Source organism: Phaseolus vulgaris, chromosome 10, assembly GCF_051622355.1.
Source record: "Phaseolus vulgaris cultivar YP4 chromosome 10, ASM5162235v1, whole genome shotgun sequence".
NCBI lineage: Eukaryota > Viridiplantae > Streptophyta > Magnoliopsida > Fabales > Fabaceae > Phaseolus > Phaseolus vulgaris.
This window is the reverse complement of record NC_143507.1, coordinates 36,206,621-36,225,902: the sequence shown is the minus strand read 5'-3', so window position 1 is coordinate 36,225,902 and position 19,282 is coordinate 36,206,621. Positions and strand designations below refer to the sequence as shown.

The window sequence follows — 19,282 nt, the reverse complement described above, 5'->3', positions numbered from 1 at the left end:
CACGACAGCTTGGAGGGTACTTGTGGGAAGAATACCTACAAGAGTGGGCTTGAGCAGGAAAGGGGTGTTGATGACCTCTACGTCGTGTCCTTTATGCCAGTTGGAGGAGGAGTCATGTCAACACATCTTCTTGGAATGCAAACACGCTCAACGGGTATGGTCTTTATGCTTTAATTGGATAGGTATTTTATCTGTCCAGCATAATGATTTAAAGGTGCATTTTCAAAGCTTTTTCTTATCCCAAGTTAGTAGCAAACAAAATCTGCTATGGAAAGGTGTTTGGGTAAATGTTGTTAGGAGCATATGGGATCAAAGAAATATGGTTGTTTTCCAGCATGGGGTAGTAGACGTGGAGGAAGTCTTCCAAAAGGCTCAACTCAAGTCTTGGCTATGGCTGAAGCATAAAACGCCTTCCTTTAACTATTCGTTCGTTGATTGGGTTCTTAATCCACTTATATGCATTACGAGCTTTAAGTAATTTTTCCAGGCAAGTCTTTGATGCAGATACAGGGGAATAGATGGGCCGTTTTTGATTGCTGGAGAAGAAGGTTTTGACTGGAAATAGGGATCTTGGGAGAAGTCGAGTTAGTTCCGGTGCTGTAATAGGCTTTGAGAGTATGCACTGCTTTGAGAAGTGCACTACCCTCACTCTATCTTTTCTCACTCACATGTGAGCTGGCGTAAACATTACTGGTATAGGTGTGAGAATACTGGAACTGGCTTAGTGGTGCAGGACAGGCTTGCTGGAGCTTGGAGGATGCACAGCGTGTTCATACAGACACGGTCTGTTGGTTTTACTTGGCATGGGTAAGTTGGAAAAGGCTATAACAGAGGAAGATATGGAAGGGTGGAGCATGGAAGGACAACAGTAGGTGTATATAGGTGGTGGTGTTGGACGATGGCTTTGCATTATTATAGATGGAAGGGGTGGCCTTGGAAGAACATGCAGGAGTAGATATGGGTGAGGTGGGTTGGAGTGCAAAAGAAATCATCAGTTGTTGGAGCCTGCTGCAGTGGTGAATCTATATAAACACTTTGGTGTTGGCTGTTTCTGCTGTAGTTGAGAATTTAAAATGTCGGGGTACTTGCTGTTTTTTTTACTGCTAATGAGGTATCCTAGGACCTTTTTAAAGGTTAGATCATAAGCTAAGAGCACCCTTCTCATGTTTGTTTGGAGGATGGGTTTAGTGGGTGTGTAAGCTCAATTCTGCTGCTATGATTCTTTTTTGCAGGGTTTTCTTGTATCTATCGCTGCAGGCATAGCCTCTCTATGGCTGCTCAGCAGTATAATCAGTGTGTGGTTTGTAAACGGGTTGGGATACCCCTAAAGTATCCCTCTTAATTTAATTCATTCATTGCTGATCAAAAAAAAAAAAAAAAAAAAAAAAAAAAGAAGATTTAATGTTAGAAAATAAAGGTTTGGTTTTGTGAGATTTCAAGAGGTTGTTGATGCTGCGACGTGGAAGTTGCGAGTACATAGATCAAAATATAGGAGGTTTGAGGAATCAAAGAATGAGTGGAATTGAAGCCAAAGATCAATGCAACACAGGAAGGAATGGAGGAAACAAGATCATCGTCAGATGCCAGACGTTTGCACAAGTGGTGAAGGGAATGAAAGAAGGGAAATACTAGGTCCATGGCAAGAAAGATCCAAGAAGACTGAGACTATGCTACTGATAGTAGAGAAACCCTCATATACATGTTCAAGAATGTCATAAACCTAGTGTAAAATATTTAAAGTAGAATTTATTTTCTTGTCAAAAGTAGAATAAAAAATTTACTTATAACTTTTCTTAATTGTAATTAGGGTTGAATTTAAGCATCTAAAAATCAACCTAGTTTAAATTAGGGTTTATAAAAAAACCCCTAGTTAACCTAGGCCAGTCATTTAGGTCTAAATGAATCACATGAAACACACCTTGTCGTGCTTGACTTGTGAGCTCATTTTAGGGGCTAATATACAAACCCATTGCATTTGAATTTCCCACTAATTTCCTTGTACAATGGTTGTACCTCATTCCTATTTAAAAGGGTGCTTGGCTCATGAATTTCCAAGATTAATGAATGACTAAATTATTGCCAAGATTGCATGCTTTCTCACTCTCTTGTCTTGTCTCTCTAGGATTGAGACCTTAATCTTCTTCTTCACCTTCTCCAAGTGATATGGCCCAACCAATCATGCACCTTCAAAGAAACCATAACTTTATTAGAATCATCCTTGTCCGCTTCCTACATCAAGCTTTTGCTCCACCACAAAAATTCAAAAGAAATGAAGACAATGCTATCAAGAAGAGTGTATGGTTCTTATCAGGGTTAAGGAGGATAGTACAAAATGGCTACAAAAATGCTTTGTAGGTAGAATGTTAGAGGCGGGGAAGGTGGAGGCCATAAAGGAGAGATCATCATGAAAGGTTTCAACTTCATTAGAGTGAGATATCTAGGAGATAGTTTTGTGTTGATGTCTGGGGAAGCGGAAGGGGTGGTAGAGAAGACTATCAAAGAGAAAAAGGCATGGCTAGAAGAATTTTTGAATAAGTTGTTCCATGGGTTAATAGCTTTGCTGTAACGGATAAGTATGTATGGGTAAGATGTAGAGGAATTCCCTAGCTTACTGGAACAGACAGTGCTTTGAAGAAATAACTGCTCAAGTTGGGACACTAATAGAAGTTAATGAAGCAACGTTTGGAAAAGAGGTGCTTCAATGTAGTAGAGGAGGAGTCGTCTCTCTCGGCCAACATCTCCATATGCTTTCATCCCATGTGGGGGGAGACACAAGAGGCGGACTCGGATGTCGGCTCAGAGGAGAAGACTGGAGAGCAGTTTTACGAGTCAGAATGCTCTAACTATGGCGAAGAAAGAGAAGATGGTGTGAGGGTGGGTGAAGAAAAATCTGTGCAGTTTCCGGTGGAGGAGCTTGCCCTTCATGGCAATGGTGCGTGCAATGGTGGCTCGAGTGGAGATAGGATCTCGAGGAGTGGAGAAGGTTTCACCCAAATGGAGGGACACTTTTGGTTGTACGAGGAAAGAGAGGGAAGGAAGGGACTCAAATGAGTATATGTCACTGCAGCATTATTAAATAAAAATTAATTTTAAATATTAAAAATAATTAGTTATTATATTAATTAAATTTAATATTATTTTAATTATATATTAATTTTAAAATATCAATAATTGTACCGTCCCGTTCCCGGGTGTCGACCAAAGTCAAAGTCAAAGTCAACATATGGTGGGACCCCTCAAGGGGAGTCAAGGAAGAAAGTCAACAGGTTGACTCCTTCAGGCGTCGCCAGGTTGAGGCGTCGCCAGGTTGAGGCGTCGCCAGGTTGAGGCGTCGCCAGGTTAAGGCGTCGCCAAGATAAGACGTCGTCAGGGGGAGGTGTCGCATCATTAAGGCATCGCCAAGAGAAGGCGTCGTCAGGCAAAGGCGTCGCCAAGACAAGACATAGCCAAGGTGAGACGTCGACAGTGTTACCCCCAGATACCTATGGGTAGGAAAGACCTTGGAGGGGGCGACACCGCTCGGAGGTCTCAGGTCCGACAGCCCATAACAGTAACAAGGAGAAGAGAAAGGTGGCTTCAACAACATAGTTCTAGTACCAGTAGGGAGTAACCTGACTCGTGAAGTACCCACGCCACCTTAGGGAGACCCCCGGGATAGATACGACCCATGAGAGGGTCATGCCCGGGGGTGAACCATGTGCATGGTGTGAGAGGAAGGTAGATACACTCTCTAGGCGAGTGACTAGAGGTTGGGGCGCATGAGTTGGCACCCAGGAAGTCACCACACACGCCAGATGCACTTCGAGGAAAGAGGACTCACACAATGGAATAACCCTAAGTTGGGTTACAGCGCTGTGAGGCCCTTTACGTAGAATAACGATCAAGTCAGAAGAACACATGACAATAAGCACGTGCTCATCAATGTTATAGTGAAAGTTTACTAAGGTACGCGTTAATTTAGTTTACGTATCAAATGTTTCAAGACACATTTTTATATGCTTTCAATGCGCTTTAACGCGCTTTAAATGCAGGAGGTGTATGAAAAGGGGCCTGGGGACATTTGAAAAGGATCCGGGCTTTGACCTAATTCTCACAGTTCTACACATACGTAAACCCTAGTTATTTCGTTGTGCACCCACTGGACACACAGAGAATTAGGGCAACACAGTTTTAGCCACTCAGTATATTTTTCGACCACCTTCAGAGCATTCGTTCACGGTGCTCCGATATGGAGGTGTGTCCCCTTGATGTTTCTCGCTAGTTGACTTGATCGTCGGAGCGCAAACGGCCGCTAGGGCGCCCCTTTGTCCACTTCTTTTCAGGTATCACAGACGGTGCAGAATGAAGACGCCCTAACTCGCGAGGACAAGCCACGCACGAAGATGTCCTGGTCAACCGGCGGGAACATTTGGTGCCCACCGTGGGGCCGATATAAAACATCAGTCCCATCACCCAGTTTTCCAGTTGCAGTTGCAGTTTCTAACCCAATTCCCTCGCCATTTTACCAAAGAAGAATTGGTGCAGTTTTCACCGGTTGCTTTGGTTGAGTCGTTGTACGCTCACGTTCGTTCGAATTCAAGTCTTTACCCCTTGGAGTTGCACGACAGCTAAGAGCGGTTCCAGATGATGAGATCCACGAGACAAAGCGCGACGCGCGCTGAAAGTGAAGAGATGACCATGCAGTAACTCATGGGTATGATGCAGGGATTACAAGAAGCAATGGCAGCGTCGAAAGTGGAGTAAGAACGCATGCAAGCGGATCTTGCTACATCTCAAGAGATAAACGAAGAGCTCCACCGTACAAACGAGGAGCTGCGCCGCGGGCGGCGCGACACAGACGAAGTCGAGGCTGTCACCCCACCAAAAGAATTCTCAACACCGTTCTCACAAGCGATCCTAGAGACAGTGATTCCCAACACGTTCACAGGGCCCAAAGCAACCTTCACAGGAATAGAAGACCCTGAGGCGCACCTCACTGCGTTCCACACGCAGATGATGCTGGTAGGCGGCTCTGATGCGGTAAGGTGCAAGCTCTTCATGAGCACCTTGACTGGGATGGCCATGGACTGGTTCATCAACCTCCCAGAGGGTCATATCACGTCTTTCGCACAGCTTTCGCGGCTATTCCGAGAGCAGTATCTAGCCAACAGGGCCCCTCCCCCAGTTTCATATGACCTATTTGACGTAAAACAGTATCAGGATGAGACCCTGAAAGAATACATAAGCCGTTTCGGGGTGCAGGTGGTGAAGGTGGGTACCACAGACGAGCCCATGATCGTGTATGCATTCAGGAAAGGGGTGTGTCCTGAGCCTTTCAGCAAGTCGCTCTTTCGTGACTGCCCCAAGACTTTTGCTGAAATAAGGCGTTGTGAGGTAGAACACATTGCCTCTGAGGGCGAGGTGTACGAGAAACGCTCAACTGTTGCGGCCATGCACCCGAGAGCGCATATACGCGCGCAACCCGCTAGGATCCACAAGGCCACGACAGGGAGGGAGAACCAAGACAGGAAGCGCCCCTACGAGGCAAGAAGTACCCAGCCCAGGGGTCAAACAGAGAGAAAGAGAGAAGGGTGTAAACCATTGAGGCACAACTTTGTGGTAGAGCTTAAAGACCTCATCGTCGTGCCCAACATAGTTGACAGGTTGAGGCCACCAGTAAAGTCTGATAAGGTACTAGGACCTCACAAAGATTCGTGGTGCGAGTTCCATGAGGCGTTCGGGCACCATATCAACAACTGCTTAGCGCTGGGCTATCAGTTGGATGAGCTCGTGAAGAATGGTTTCCTAAAGGATTATCTCGCTGGGTCTGCTGTGACCACAGTCCCGACGGTACCAGAGGAGGGTCAGGCACATGAGATGCCAGTCCATGGGGAAGTTCACACCATTTCTGGTGGCTTTTCCGGGGAAGGACCTACTGCCTCTCAACGTAAGAAATATGTGAGATCACTGAGTGCAGTTGCTGGGAGTTTTCGGATGACCCATGAGAGTCAAACCTTGTTTTCACCAGGGCTGACCTACGGGATGTTCTCCCGCATGACAATGACCTCGTGGTCATCTCAGTAGTCACAGCGGGGAGAAAGGTACACAGGGTCCTTGTCGACCAAGGCAGTTCTGCAGATGTCATGTTTTGGTCGACCTTCAACAAGCTACAATTATCCCCTGACCTTTTGAGACCCTATACTGGATACTTATATGGATTCGCAGACAATCCAGTGGAGGTACGTAGCTACTTGGAGCTGAGAACGACATTCACTGATGGAGTGGCGTCGCGTACCGAGAGCATCCGGTACTTGGTGGTTAACGCCAATTCAGCCTATAACATTTTGTTGGGCAGACCCGCCCTAAACAGATTGAGAGCAGCGGCCTCCATACACCACATGAAGATGAAGCTACCGGATCTTAGTGGCAAGGTGATAGTTATCAAGTCATACCAGGAAGAGGCCCGGAGATGCTATGAAGAGAGGCGTGGTCATGGTGATTGAATGACCACCCAATTCAGATTCGCGAATGGAGTTAGACCCAGTGGAAGAGGCAATGCCTGTAGAAGATGTGTGCGCAGAAGGAAGCCACATAGAGGCCTTGCCCATAGAAGAAGCGTCGGAGGAGGCGACGCCCGACGCACCCGACAGGGCGACGCCAGTAGAAGAGGATCACAGGAATAAGACTCGTGCAGAGAGTGTGCGGGATAGGTGACCCCAACCATTAGACAATGTGGTGGAAATGCAGATAGGGGGTAAGGTGTTCAAATTGGGACGTTTGTTGAGTCGGGAAGAACAAGATGAAGTGGCAGCAGTCATCTCCCGCCACCTAGACGCATTCGCGTGGACTGTGGCGGACATGTCGGGCATAGACCCATATTTTTTGTGCCACCATCATACTATAGATGCCAACGTTCGCCCTGTACGATAGAGAAGGAGGAAGTTCAATGAAGAACGATGCCTCGTCATGAAGGAAGAGACGCAAAAGTTGCTAAGCACCGGGTACATCAGAGAGATACAATACCCTGAGTGGCATGCCAACGTGGTTCTAGTGAAGAAAGTGAATGGGAAGTGGAGGATGTGCGTCGACTTCACGAATTTGAACAAAGCGTGCCCTAAAGATTCGTACCCGTTGCCCAACATCGACGCATTGGTGGACAGTGCATCGGGAAGCAAGATGTTGAGCTTCTTGGACGCATTCTCGGGTTACAACCAGATCAAGATGCACCCAAGAGATGAGTGTAAAACAACGTTCATGACAGAGACATGCAACTACTGTTACAAGGTGATGTCGTTTGGGCTAAAAAATGCAGGTGCCACTTACCAGAGGCTGATGGACAAGGTCCTAGCACCCATGCTAGGAAGGAACGTGCAAGCCTACGTGGATGACATGATAGTGACTTCGCGTGACAAAGGCCAGCACGCAGTGGATCTGGAAGAGCTGTTCGCCACAATAGCCAGATACTGCTTCAAGTTAAACCCGGAGAAATGCGTTTTTGGCATGGAGGTGGGGAAGTTCTTAGGCTTCATGCTCACGGAGAAGGGGATAGAGGCAAACTCCGATAAGTGCGCAACCATCATCGCCATGAGGAGCCCAACCTCAATGAAAGAAGTTCAACAACTGACGGAGCGAATGACAGCGTTATCAAGATTCGTATCTGCTAGAGGTGAGAAAGGCCACCCCTATTTTCAATGCCTCAAGAGGAATAGCCGTTTTGCATGGACAGATGAGTGTGAAGCAGCGTTACTCAAATTGAAGGAGTACTTGGCGACGCCACCTGTTCTTTGCAAGCCACGGGCAGGCGTCCCCCTCCGATTATACTTTGCGGTGACAGAGTGGGCCATTAGCTCTGTGCTGGTCCAGGAGCAAGACCAAGTGCAGAAGCCCATCTACTTTGTAAGCAAGGCCTTGCAAGGCCCAGAACTGAGGTATCAATCACTGGAGAAGGCAACACTAGCAGTGGTGTTCTTAGCCAGAAGGTTCCGCCACTATTTCCACAGTTTCACAGTGGTGGTGATGACGAACTTCCCCCTCCAGAAGATAATTTAGAAGCCAGATGTAGCATGGAGGATGGTTCGCTGGGCGGTGGAGCTGTTGGAGTTTGATATCCAGTATGAACCCAGGGGATCCATCAAAGAGCAAGTCTATGCAGATTTCGTGGCAAAGCTGTCACCAGGAGGAGACCCTCAAGAGGTAGACTTGGGATCACAGTGGATGCTCTCAGTGGATGGGTCCTCTAACCAGTAGGGAAGTGGCGCTGGAATAATCTTGGAAGGGCCTAACAGAGTGTTGATCGAGCAAGCCTTACGATTCGCATTCAAGGCAAGCAATAATTAATCGGAGTATGAGGCGCTGATTGCTGGGATGCTTTTGGCTAAAGAAATGGGCGCTCAAAGCCTTTTGGCAAAGAGTGACTCACAATTGGTCACAGGACAAGTAACAGGGGAGTATCAGGCAAAGGATCCACAGATGGCTACGTACTTGAGGTACGTCGAGGTGTTGAAGGGAGCCTTCGCCGTGTTTGAGTTGGTGCATGTCCCTATGGAACAAAATGCCAGTGCTGACCTACTTGCCAAGTTTGCTAGCTCAGGAGAGGGGGGAAGGCAGAGGACTGTCATCCAAGAGACGTCCAAAACACCGCGAAAGTTTGTGGCAGACAACAGAGTGGATGTCTTTCACATTAGTACAACAAGAGGAAAGTCAAGGAGCCATCGCTCTTTGAGTCAAGCTACGGCGAGGACACCCTGCATCAGTACCTACGCGACCTCGTTGGAAGAAGAGATGGGCGTACATGTATGCGCCTTGGAGGAAGGCGACACCTGGATGACCCCTTACAGGCGATACCTCACGGATGGGATCCTCCCAGCGGAACCAGAAGAAGGCAAGAAGGTCAAGAGGAACGCCGCAAGGTAAACTTTAGTGGATGGGATATTATTCAGACATGGGTTTACGCACCCTATCTTGACGTGTGTAAGTGGCAACGAGTGCACCAGGATAATGGCTGAACTCCATGAAGGTATTTGTGGGAGCCACGTGGGAGGAAGATCCTTGGCATCCAAGGTAGTACGTGCAGGTTTTTACTGGCCGACGGTAAGAGAAGACTGCGTTCGTTACGCCCAGTGTTGCAAGCAGTGTCAGATGCACGCTGATTGGCACAAAGCGCCGCCAGAAGAACTGAGATCCATATATAACCCATGGCCTTTCCATACTTGGGAGATTGATATCCTAGGTCTGTTTCCACTGGCGATAAGGCAGATGAAGTACCTGATCATCGTCATCAAGTACTTCACCAAGTGGATAGAGGTAGAACCAGTGGCACAGATCACTGCGCACAAGGTACAACACTTTGTTTGGAAGAACATTGTGTGTCGTTTTGGGGGTGCCGAGGCGTCTCATTTCTGATAATGGCACCCAGTTCGCAAGCCAACAGTTGGGAAAGTTATGTGCAGAAGTAGGGATCAAGCAAGTGTTCGCATCAGTCGAACACCCCCAGACGAATGGGCAGGTAGAATCAGCAAATAGGGTTTTGCTGAGAGGGCTGAAAAGAAGGTTAGAGAAAGCTAAGGGGGTGTGGGCTGAAGAAGTGCCAAGGATCGTGTGGGTTTACCACACCACGCCTCAATCTTCCACCATGGAGACGTTGTTCAGTTTGGTTTATGGGCCTCTCCATAGGCGTGGGCACCAGAGCGCGACTTTTGTTCCAAGTGTCTAGATACGCTGAAGACACCCAGAGCAGGTCCCTCCTCGAGCATGGGCACCCAGTACAGGTAAGATAAGTCCTCCTCGCCCTTGAGCGATGTCCAGGCCAGAAAGAGAAGATGAGACCCTTCTCATCCTAAGCGGTGATAAGGCCAGCAATGTCTTCGGTAATAAGCACCTCGGGACTCAAGACAAGTAAGCGAAAAGCAAGGAGGAGATGAAGCATGAAGGCACGAGCTGCCAAAGATGAGAAAAACACATGAAGTTAAATCCTCCTTTGCCTATGGACAATGACAAGGTGGCGACGCCTTCGTGAGGGAGATTTCTCACAGACACGAAGGTTAAGCAAGTTTCTGAGTGAAAAGGCCAAGAGAAGGATAGGCGATACGACTTAGAAAGAAAGAACAAGAGAAGAAGTCACGTGCTATCTAGAGAGTTAAAGGTGAAGCGATGAAGAGATGTATTGAGGAAAACACGTTCGATATAGTAAAGAAGACAGAAGCAAATAAAGGTGCAATGAAGATTGAGATCGTACGAGAATTTAAAGGCGACGTTCGAATGACATTCAAGCAAATGAAGTTAAGTGTCAGGATTACAAGTAAAGTTTAAAATATTGTAAATACAAATTCACAAGCAAGATAGAAGTTTATTAAGGGCAGCTCATTTCCCGAGGTTGAGGGGCACGACCTTCCCATCAACAATATGGTTGAAATGGCTGCAGTTGGAGGTGTCAATCCCCGGGTTTTCACAGGCAGCTTGAGCTAGAGCCTCCTTGAATCCCACTGCAAAGGTGTCGGCCATGTCGTCGATAAGCTTCCCTTTGGCCTGCTCCAGTCTTTTAATTGTGGAGTCCTGGATTTCCCTCTCCACAATGAGCTCTTTCTTGGCCCTCTCCAGCTCCTCGATCGCGGAGTCCCCGGAGGCTAGCTGCTTCTCGAGAACTTCCTTCTCCACCTAAAGCCTATTCAGTTCAGCCTGGAACTGGCCATGCTCAGTTTGGAGAAGGTTAAGCTTTTCCATCTTTTCAGCTAGCTCCCCCTCAGCCTTTCCCAAAAATTGCTCCCGGTCAGCGCACTGGTCTGCAAGTTGTTTCTGTTGTGCCTCAGAAGCTTTCATCGTCGTTTCGAGATCAGCGATTTTGGATTGGAGAGACGCCACCCGAGTGAGGAGCTCAGTGCCAGCTTGCCCTGCATCGTGTAGTCGTTTGCAGGCTTCCGCATTGACCTCTCGGGTCCTCCTCAAAGAGGCCTTGTAGACCTCCTCTTGGCACGCCAAGTCGCAGGACAAGCCCTCCTTCTCCTCTTTCAGGGTAGCCACTTCCTGTTGAAGGGCTTGGAGGGCGCGTACCTCTTCAACTTTGGACTTGGCCTGGGCGCGCCATTCAAGAGCGATGGCCAAGAAGGCCCCCAAGTAATAGAGCATGCCTTCTCTCCTATTCTCCACGGAGGAGCTTTCGGGCGTTGACCTATCAGCAAAACCCCGCATCAGCTGCCTAATTGGCGGGGGAATCTCCAAGAGTTCTTGGGTAGGCGTAGGGGCGGTAGGTGCAGGGGCTAGTGTTGGTGTTGGTAGGGGCGCAGACTCCACCACCCCCGCCTCTTGGGCTGCTTGTTGTGGGGGAGATGTGGCGCTGGGGGGTTGTCCATCAAAGACCCCCCATATGGAGGTGAAGGGGAGTGTGAGTAGACGATTCGGTTGGTCCTCCTTCTCTTATAGGCAAGCCCCACGTCCGAGTCATCATCCTCGGAGGAAATGGTAAGCACCCTCTTGCCTTTGTCAGGGGGGGGGGTTGTGGAAGGAATGCTAGCTACAGTTAGTGGGACTGCAGCAATGGGACGGGGTGAGTTAGGTGTTTGGGGTGTAAGGGGTGAGTTAGGTGTTTGGAGTGTTGGGGGAGAGTCGGATGTTTGGGCTATGGAAGGTGCTTGGAACGTAAGGGGGGAGTTTGGAGTTTGGTGTTTGGAGGGGGAATGAGGGGAGCGGAGTGTTTCGGCAGTGTGGGGTAGTGGTGATGGTGGCGTTGGATTGGACTCGGTGGGGGGAGTACTGGAGGCGCCGGTCTTTATGGACGTCGCGTTAGAACGCACCTTCAAGGACCTGGCCAGCTCAACTCGCGTTGCGGGGTCCATCACTGATGTTGCACCAAACAAACCAAGCAACAAAGGTTAAGGCCGATATCAATAAAGAATGAAGTATCAAATACATATGGTGATACGCAGAAATTTGGAGTTAAGGCTTGAACTTGGGACTAAGTACAGGATATTAACCCTACTACTGAGGTAATTTTGCAGATCAACAGCAAATATAGAAATTAAAGCAGACAAGTATCGCATGCATGAATAAGGGAAAGCACGATTACGAAATAAGCATAGAGGAGGCAAGCAAGGGGCAAGTTTTCCTACCGAAGTATGAAGAGAGGGTGCGCGCGTTGAACTCACAAGCTATGAGCTTCAACGTGTTGAAGACGATCTTCAGGCCAGCCAAGGCCTCACACACCCCTTTATCGGCGGAAGACAGCTCGTCCAAGGATTTCGGCTTGGTCAGATTGGGCTTTTCCGCCCAATACAGGGGAAACCCGTCTAGGACAGAGGGGTTGTGTTTGTTGGCGCACACCCTGAAGAAGAGGCCTTTCCACCCCTTGTAAGAGTTCTGGAAGAGGGTGAGGAGGATTCTGCCAGCAACCCCGAAAAAGCTTACCCAGAGGGTTTTCCCTTTCTTTTTCACTTCAAAGAAATGAAGAAAAACGTCTACCGAGGGTGGGACACCCAGGTACCCACATAGGATTTGGAAAGCCCTGACAAAGGCCCAGCTATTGGGGTGTAGCTGGGCGGGGGCTGTGTTGATCTCGGTGAGTAACTCCCTTTCAAAGGATGTGAAGGGAAGGCGCACACCAACGCGTTTGAAAACTGTTTGGTACATGAAGAAGAAGGGTTTCTTGCCATTAAACTGGTTGTCCACGCAGACTGGCTCCCCAGGGGTGCCATGGAGAACAGACACGTGGGAGTCATGGGTGCTGCAGAAGGCGTAAAAGTTGTATAGATGTGGGTCACCCTGGTGATTCACCACGTCTTCTACAGTGGTCAGGCTGGTGCACTCAACCAAGAGCTCATTTGAGGCCCAGGGGTACTGAGCCTTATAGTCGACCTTTGGGGGAGGATTGGGCGTTGTTTTTGTACGTGCCATAGATTGATAAAGAAGTTGAAGAAGGAAGAAAAAAGCAAAGGCTTAGTGAAGGAGTTTAGAAGAAGCGAATGGGACGAAACCCTAGGAAACCCCTACCCATGCGAGAAGTCCAGAAAGGGGGAAGAACGAAGAAACTAGGAGGAAAAGAGAAAAACACAAGAAATGCAGAAAAATAAACAGTCCCAGGCAGTTATATCGGGCACGATAAGCAGAAAGAGGGTCATCGAATGAGAAAGTTCATACCTTTAAGTGTTCCGAGTTGGTGAAGATCGAAAATGCAAAGTTAGAACAGAGAGCGCAGAAGGAGCTTTGAGAAGATGAATAGTAGGGAATGCGAAGAAGGCGAATGGAACAGTGCCTGGAGCGTGCGATTTCGAAAGGTTATAACGTTAACTTAGAAGCGCTAACGACGCTCATCCCCAGCCGTAGGATCAAGCCACGTGTCGAAAGAGTAAAGCGCAACTTAAGGCGTCACATCTCTGGCGCAGAGAATGTCACGTCAGCTGCTCAAGAGAATATCACGTCAGCCGCTTAGGAAATGCCACGTCATCGGGGTGCCACGTGGATGATAGGGCGATGCCTTAGTCTTTTCACTGAAAACAAGTATCAGCTCAAGACTGGGGGGCTTGTGTACCGTCCCGTCCCCGGGTGTCGACCAAAGTCAAAGTCAAAGTCAAAGTCAACGTATGGTGGGACCCAAGGAAGAAAGTCAATATATTGACTCCTTGAGGCGTCGCCAAGATAAGACGTCGCCAGGGGGAGGCGTCGCCAAGACAAGACATAGCCAAGGTGAGACGTCAACGGTGTTACCCCCAGATACCCATGTGTAGGAAAGACCTTGGAGGGGGCGACACCGCTCGGAGGTCTCATGTCTGACAGCCCAGAATAGTAACAAGGAGAAGAGAAAGGTGGCTTCAAGGCCATAGTTCTAGTACCAGTAGGGAGTAACCTGACTCGTGAAGTACCCACGCCACCTCAGGAAGACCCCTGGGATAGATACGACCCATGAGAGGGTCATGCCCGGGGGTGAACCAAGTGCATGGTGCGAGAGGAAGGTAGATACACTCAGGGCGAGTGACTAGAGGTTGGGGCGCATGAGTTGGCACCTAGGAAGTCACCCCACACGCCAGATGCACTTCGAGGAAAGATGACTCACACAATGGAATAACCCTAAGTTGGGTTACAGCGTTGTGAGGCCCTCTGCGTAGAATAACGATCAAGTCAGAAGAACACGTGGCAATAAGCACGTGCTCATCAATTTTTTAGTGAAAGTTTTCTAAGGTACGCGTTAATTTAGTTTACGTATCAAATGTTTCAAGGCACATTTTTATACGCTTTCAATGCGCTTTAACGCGCTTTAAATGCAGGAGGTGTATGAAAAGGATTCGGGCTTTGACCTAATTCTCACAGTTCTACACACACGTAAACCCTAGTTATTTCGCTGCGCACCCACTGAACGCACAGAGAATTAGGGCAACACAGTTTTAGCCAGTAAGTATATTTTTCGACCACCTTCAGAGCATTCGTTCACGGTGCTCCGATATGGAGGTGTATCCCTTTGATGTTTCTCGCTAACTGACTTGATCGTCGGAGTGCAAACGGCCGCGATGACGCCCCTTTGTCCACACCTTTTCAGGTATCACAGACGGTGCAAAACGAAGACGCCCTAGCTCGCGAGGATAAGCCACGCACGAAGACGTCCCTGGTCAATCGGCGAGAACAATAATTTTTTTAATTTTTAAAATAATATTTAATTTAATTAATATATTAATTAATTATTTAATTTAAAATTAATTTTTGTTTAATAATTTTCTTGTAAATATTCAATTTTCACCAACACATAATAAACACTAGTACGTGGACTAATGTGATGCAAAAAATAACATTTTCCTATAGACATAGTAATTTTATTTTATTTTTATATATAAAAATTTATAACCGGAAAATAAATACTTTTACAACTTTTCTTTATATATATATATATATATATATAAATATATATATAAATATATATATATAAATATATATATATATATATATATATATTTATATATATATATATTATCAAAGTTGTTTGCGTTTATTTAATGTCAAGTCTTTATTTAAAGATAATAAATTTGTTTTAGCATTTATAACTATCTTTATTTATATATAGTTTGAGATCAAATTATATTTTAACTTTATATTTATGATTGATACAAACATATATTTGGTTTATTTAATACATACAAACATAGAAAATTAGGTTCAATTTTTCTTTTTTTTTTCGTTTTTTGTCATTTTATAAAGTAGGAAAAAATTCTACTTTATAATAAATATTACTTTGAAACACATCATATTTTGACAATGTATTATAAAACTACATATTTATAATTTATTTTTCCTTTTATAACTTATAAAAAAATATTATCTGATCCATTTACAATACTCACAATCTGCAGAAAATATATCCCATAAAATTAGGACTTTTTCTTCCTCACCCACATAATTTTCTTCAACACTTATTAAAATTTTAATTTTGTCCTTTACCTTTTAGAATATATCGAAAGTAGTAAATAAATAATTCCAGATCACCCATCTGTAGAAATATAATTTTTTTTAATTCCTTCTCAGATATTCTAGTTATAAGAATAACTTGCATAATTTCAGCATTTCCTTTTTCATTATTATTTTTAGAATGATAACTCTTTAGGAAATATATAATCCAAATTGTATGATCACTCTTCACACCCTTTGTTCATCAAATATACTAATTGAGTTTAGGAAGAAAAGAAGAATGAGATGTTAAAGGAAAAGACAAAACTTGGTCCATCAAAGAAACCAGATCCACTCTAAACTTATCAGTAGCCTCAGATACTTTCACAGAACATTAACACACAAGTGTCAGAAAACCACAAACAAGAAATTTCTCTATAAGTATTTTGTAGATGAGAAAATATAGAAAACTTTGTTTGTCTTCCTGATTTTTAAATAAAAGCAATTATCTAACATACCTGCAAAAATCATATCCAAGCATATGCATATGTTCAAACAATGGAAATGAAAAAACCCAAACATGAAAAAGGACAATGGGAAATTCAAGGAAGAGAAAAAGGAGAGTTTACCTTGTTAAGTAGAAACCATTGAACACTCTCAAGAAGTAACAGTTCAAGTTGTGAATTTCGTAGCCACTTCTCTTCTGTTAAGGAAAGTGAAGGTAAAATGATGAGTTCATGGTAAAAGAAATGGTCAACAATAATTTCTTCAACTAGAAAAGTGGATTCTCTTTGAGATCGTCCATGGACCAAAAAAGAACCTGATGAATTCAAAATATGGTTCCCAGATTCTAGTAAAAACAACGTTGTAGTTAATTCTAAGTAGCAATATTATCTTTTCAGACTATAGAAAGTTAAACATGCATGGATATTTTTGTTTTAGAAGAGAAAATTTATGAGGTTGCCATTAATGCTTACCTGATCACCATGAAGGCAACCAAAACAACCAGAAACGTTGAAGACTGCAAAACAAAGAAAAAAGTATTGAGGAAAACAGTGTGAAAGAGAAGGGTGTACTTCAAAGCATTGAGATTTACTTTGAGAAGGATGAAGTTGCAACAACAACTAATATTCACACCCTGATATCTGCACCAAAACTTTTATGATAATAAGAGTAAGAGTAAAAAGTATAAATAAATAAATGTTTGGTGTTGTTTTTAATTAATTATCCATCACAAATTTAATTTTCCCTGAAATATTATTGTCACTTAAGTGGGTCTTTTTCTTCTCCTTTTTAATATATTTTATAAAAAAAATTACTAAACACTCTATAAGAAAAAAAACACTTCTTCCTCATACTTTTAATTGTTAGTTTTCTGTTACAATAATTAATCTAAGGTATTTTATATTAATATTTTTTTAAAATGTTTAACTACAAGTCAGTGTTGTAGTTTTAGTAAATAAGTAATGAAAATTATTAATTAATTAAACTATTTAGGAGTGTAATTTTATTTTGAGTAAAACAGCTGGGTGAATTTCACTTCTTTTGGTAAGTACAATCAATAAAAACAAAAACAATAAATATAATAATGATAGAGAGATTAAAGTTGATTTTTTAAAAAAAGGCTAGGAATATTAATAAATTTAGTACAAAAATAAACTAAATTTCTTAAATATTTTTTCATTGATGAAAAAAACTTTCAATTTCATAGAAACTTATTTTAAAAAAACAAGTTACCTTTGTTTTAAAGGATATGGTTATCGGAATTGGGGTGCCGCCTACTTTTCCGACTCGCATTGATTAGAAAAATGTGGGTGATTCACCTACCTTACTTTTTCAATTGAATTTATTGGTTCATTCTGTAAAAGGAAATTAAAATTTTATTAAAAGTAAAAAAATGTTAATGTACTTAAAAACATTTGTTATATTGTCCGTAAACTACGTTATGATAATGTTGGCGTCATAATATTTAATTTGTATTTTTAGGGATTTCTTTATATATTTTTTAACTTATTTTCATTTTAATAATTTTTTTCAATAACTTTATATTTTTTTAGTATTGAAAAGGTGTTTGGAGTGACAAAAATGACATGTTGATAAAAACCAAACGTTTGAACACACAATTTTGTACTTTTTATTATGATTTTTTTCCTGTACTCCATTCAATTTTCTCTTGTATCTCATTAATTTTAAAATTTAATTTTCATAACATAAAGTCAATTCTATAAATCACTACAAGAAAATGATTTTATGATAACTAATTTAGAAATAAAAAAATAAATAGTTTCTATAATTTAGATACTATATTTTTGATAATTAAGAATAAAAAAAAATTATATAGAAACCATTTTTTTGTCTCTTGTTAAAATGTAAATGAAAACCATTTTTTTAGTCACTTTTAATCTATTTTAGAAACTAATTTTTGTCTCTAAAAGAAATAAAATTAGAAACTAATTTTGTAGTTTCTAATCATCATATGATTAGATACTTAAATTTTTAGTCACTATTATTTAAATTTATGATACTAATTTTGGACTAATTAAATTTTATAAAACTAATTATTAATTATTAATTTATAAAATATTTTAAATTGATATGAATAAATTTACTAATTTATTAATTTTAGTATAATATTAAAATAATTAATATCAACTTAAAAATTACATTTAAAATAGTATTTTAATCTTTTAATTTTATTTAAATATAAAATTAAATTAATAATCAATTCAAAATATTATTTAAATTAAAAATTTAATAAATCAATTTAAATTAATATACATATTTTTCAAAAAATTATTTAATTTTTTTAAATTTGAGCATAGTTTCGAGGAATTTGAATTTCAAAGTTTATCTCTATTTAACTTTTCTACTCATCTCTCACTCTCAGCAACACTCTGCAACCAATCGGAACCGCACCCTGCGATGGCAACGCATCCTTGACGGCAACACAGCCGCAACGGCAATGCACCCGCAACGGTAACGCACCTGTGTTGGCAATGCACCCGACGACAACGCACCCTTCGTAAGTTTCATTCTCGCTCCATTAATTTATGCCCCATTTTGCTCTTTGTTTTTTTTATTTTTTTCTTGGTCATCGAAGCTTCACAACTTTACTCACTGTATCTTCCCCATCTTAAAATCCTAAATTTCTTTTCTCTCTCATTTCATTAACTCGGAGTACTATTTTTTTGTTTCAGGAAATATGATTTCTCCGTAAAACAGGACAAATTGAGTACTATGCAAAGCTACGTAAGAGCATCTGTTGAATTTTTTTAGCTTTTGCTTCCCCAGTGAAATTATGTTGTTACAATTGGGGCTATTATGTTAAGACGCATTCTTACCTCAATAATTCTATTCTTAGGAGAATATGGTGATTGCTTGAACTTCATTATGTTCATCTTTTCTATTTGTTAAAATCAATTGTGAATTCAGTGTTTTTGAAATGTTTTCTTCTGTTTTGACTTTTCCTGTTGTCTTTGATGCTAGTTTGGTTATATTAGAAACTGAAATACTTTGTTCTTGAATCTGGCAGCCTCTTCTAGAAAGTACCAAGGAAAAACTCTCAAAATTTTGCCATGTTCCAGTAAGTTGTTGGTGAACCGAGCTCAGTTGTCTGAGAGTTTTGTTCTATCGGTTAATTGATCTATATTTTCTGTATGATTTTTTTGCAGATTGAGAATATTCTGAACATCCATGATGTACCAAACATTTTGCATATTCCCCTGTTATTGAGAGTGGGTCTTTATAAAAAATTTGGTTGCATTGAAGCTTGGCTTCTTTTGTTTATATTTTATGTCTTTTTATTTAATGTCTGGCTGCTATTTTCAGAACCAAAATGCTCACCATTCAATTCTGCAACTACTTAACTTACTCAAGTGAGTTTTTTTTAGAAATTAAGCACTTGTTTGTGTTTTATACTGTTTCGGGTTTCATGTAGTTATCATGT

At 42.7% G+C, this 19,282-nt stretch overlaps 1 protein-coding gene across 3 annotated transcripts in view; it reads right to left on the bottom strand.

Annotated features, from left to right (window-relative positions):
- Positions 1 to 16,460, bottom strand: part of LOC137818315 (uncharacterized) — a 63,252-nt gene extending 46,792 nt beyond the window's left edge. For 2 of the 3 annotated variants that reach the window (XM_090296420.1, XM_090296418.1), the window contains exon 1: positions 15,966 to 16,102. The gene's annotated coding sequence lies outside the window, so the exon portion shown is untranslated. Of the gene's footprint in view, positions 1 to 15,965; positions 16,103 to 16,313 lie in introns of those variants that run through there. The other variant, XM_068621652.2, reaches the window with a different exon arrangement.
- Between the last annotated feature and the right edge of the window lie 2,822 nt (positions 16,461 to 19,282).